This window comes from Nannospalax galili, unplaced genomic scaffold (assembly GCF_000622305.1).
Source record: "Nannospalax galili isolate Female #2095 unplaced genomic scaffold, S.galili_v1.0 scaffold378, whole genome shotgun sequence".
Classification (NCBI taxonomy): domain Eukaryota; kingdom Metazoa; phylum Chordata; class Mammalia; order Rodentia; family Spalacidae; genus Nannospalax; species Nannospalax galili.
The window spans coordinates 871,583-875,229 of NW_008341875.1; positions in this window are offsets into that span (position 1 = coordinate 871,583).

Below are 3,647 nucleotides of genomic sequence, written 5' to 3' on the forward strand. Positions count from 1 at the left end.
TCTACCATATATATCCTGGACACCTAGAAGACTGATATAAGAATGAACATACAAACAGTCACAAAATATGGAGGCCTATTTACCTCTGCTGGATGCTGAGCCTTGGTGATTGGTAACAGCATCATTACTCCCTACCCCTCCCTGAATAATATAAGCTTTCAAGCCTGCACTGCCACATTCCCATTTTTATGTGTGTTCTGGCAATCAAACTCAGGTCTTCATGCTTATAAATCAAGTACTTTGCTGACTAAGATATCTCCTTAGGTCCCTGTGGTTTTCATGTCTCATTTTGGCAACTTAATGCTGGGAGGACTTTTTTACTTTACTTGTAAAAGAAACATAGTCCGTCATAGTAGGTAAGGCACCAGAGGTGTAAGGTAGTTAGTCACATGGCATCTACAACAAGGAAATGCAGAACAACAGGAAGTGGAACCAGGCTCAACACTGCTACCAATGACCCACTTAATGCAGCTAGGCTGCAGCTCCTACAGGGCCTACAGCTTTCCAAGACAGCACCATTAGCTATTAATCAACTATTCAAACATGTGAATGAACATGTGGGAGGCATTTTATATTTAAATTACAACATTCTGCTGTGACTGCCACAGGCGCATGGCCATTTCAATATGTAAATACAATCATTCTAACTTCAAAAGTATTCATATCATTTAATAGTGACAACACTGTTCATAAATCCAAGGACCAAATTCTCTTTGGAAACTCAAAGCAATCCCATAACTGTGAGCCTCAATAAAATCAGAAAAGCAATTCCATACTCTTCCAACACACAGTAGTACAGAACATTTCCTTTTCATATGAAACAGGAAAAACTGGATCAAACCCAGCATAACAAACACAAATTTTGCATCTGTATGTTGGCTATTATGTTGGAATTATTTCAGTTCTAAAAAGCATGGGAAGCCTCACTCCTTACACTTTACTGTCTACAGAATACATAGCATTGTCTTGGGCCAGATACATTCCATGCCTTCAGCTTTCAAGAAAGGCCATCTATTTTTCTGGTATCTCTAGTATCAGCGGGAGTCTCCATTCTGATTTAGACCTCACATTGGGAACTTCACACACGGGCATCTCAGGACCTTCTGCAAAGACTCCAGATCTGACATGCATGGCCTAGCATCAGTAGCTCTATGGAACCTTGATGCAAGTCTCCATGAACCCCTCAATCTTATATCTTTTAAAGCTATGAAACTAGTACCGCTTGGATAACATAGAAAATTTTGCTATAAGTTCAAGGCGTTGCCCAGGAACTTTAGAACACAGTTGTAGTAATGCAATGTACCTTCAAGGATAAGCCTGGTTCCCCATCTCAAAGGCAGCTTTTTTTTGAACAGGGAACCCCATAGTTGGCATACTCATCTTGGGCTTTCCTTTTAAATGAATCTTCACATTCACGATGAAGCTTTCCATTGGTGTGGTGTTGCCTTCAAGCACCATTATTATTGTTGCAGCTTGTGAGATTTCGCTCAATAATTATATCTGCTTCATCTGTATCAGCTTTATATGCAAATTTTAACTTAATAATGCTCATTTTTTATGAAACACTTTTTTCCCTTAACCTTCTCTTTAATAAAAATTTGCCCAAAACTCTAGGAAGGAAAAATAAACAGAACACCCCTATAATCTGTTAATATTAGTCAAAACCTGAGTGGAAAAAAAATGACATAGAAATACAATATACAGGTCATATAAATGCATGATGAGGGATATTTTATTTCTTAAGTGAATATCATATACTGTACTCTAACAAACCTGGGTGGTGTAGTCTACAGAAAGCTTAGGCTATGTGTTATAGCCTCTTGTTCTTAAGATGTATGTTTACCACAGTGCTTAAGTGGATACTGACAGCCACTGGTATAACATTAATATGCATTTGTGTGTCTCAACTTATCTAAGCATTAAATAAGTATACTAAAAATGCTTATGTTTCAGCTGGATTACTTTCTTAAATTTGTGAGAAACCACTCTTGTCTAGGTGGGACATTGTTGTCCAATATCTTTATGCAAAACATGAGAGATAATGTATTTAAATAAATTTATTGTTAAGTTGGACATTTATTTCTTTAATAGCATCCCTAGTATCATGATGTTCACACTTATTGTCGACATGTGCAAAATATGCAATGATTACTGTTCTGTTTTGTAGAAATGAGCAGTGATGAAATTTATTTATATTATCTCTATATGATTTAATCAAATTTTGTTTCTTCTTTTAACAATATGTAAAAAAATGAACCAAAACTGTTTATGAATGGTAAATATTAGATAATTGTACAATTTCCAAAGCATAATTTTTAACATTTTATTTATTATATTAATATTATGTATATCTTGTTTTGTCTGCATGTATGTAAGTGCACCACATGCAAGCAATGCCCATAGAGACAATAAGAGGCCATTGGATCCCAGGAGCTAGAGTTACAAATAATAATTGGTCACCATGTGGCTGCTGGGAATTAATTCTGAAGTCTCCAAAAGAACAGCAAGTATTTTTAAACACAGAGTCATGTCTCCAGCACTCAAAAATATTTTTTAAATCTCCATTGAATGAAAATATTTTATATTTTATGACTGAAATAATGTCAGAAACTCATTTTTCAAATCACTAACATAAAACTTTAAAATTTAAATTTTGATTACCAAACACGGATCACATTTTAATTCCGGTAAAGTAAAAATAAATTTAGATTACCTCCTTCAGAGTTGTTTGCAAGGGAGTTCCTCAAATGGGACTGGCTATTGGTTAACAACTAGAACTTGAAAATAAAACCCTACAGATGAAAATATTAAATATGTGAATCATAGAACAAGCATGGGGGAAGTCATTCCAGTATTGACCTCAAAGCATCTTCTCTACCTGCAGCTTTCATAGTACTAGAGGTACTATGCAGTCTACTAGAAGAGAAAGATCATCATCAACCTCATCTAGCTGTGAACCCAAAGATACACCAAACAGTGCTTTAGTAGCATTAACATTATGGGAGTAACCAGGCACCTTGTGATTGGATAGGAGACCACAAGGTAGAATCCATACCTGGTACTGTTACAAAGAACAAGAACATGTGACTAGATAAGTCACAGGTCTTAGGGGAGAACCAACCACAACTGCTCTGCTAAATAGACATAGTATTAAATAAACTCCTAATGACTTGTTGTTATGCCCATAGGTACTGCATCTCTCAACTCTCACCAGAGGAGCTTCTTGCTGGACAGGGTGATTAACACAGATGCCCACAGCTGGTCAACATTCAGAGAATAAGAGCTTACAGACTGCTCAGCCCTAAGTAGGCAACTATATTATGCCCTTTCCTCTCATGTCTCAAAGATCATTCCTGAAGCAGGGCTGGAAAAATTCTAAGAGCCAGAGGTGGTAGATAACTAAAAGGCAACAACATTCTCTGGACACCATAGGTCAGATGTACATATGAACCCACAGTGCTTGTGACAATGTGGCCAAGACATATAGAAGTTGAATTCAGAAAAAAAATTATGTATGGGGAAAGTGGCTGAGTATCTCTGGGCAATTGATAGCTGCTGGGAAAAGGAAAGTCAGATTTTTTAGAGGGTGATGCTGGTTATGTTAAACAGTTTCCAAGAGCATTTAGGAAACACAGATTAAACATATA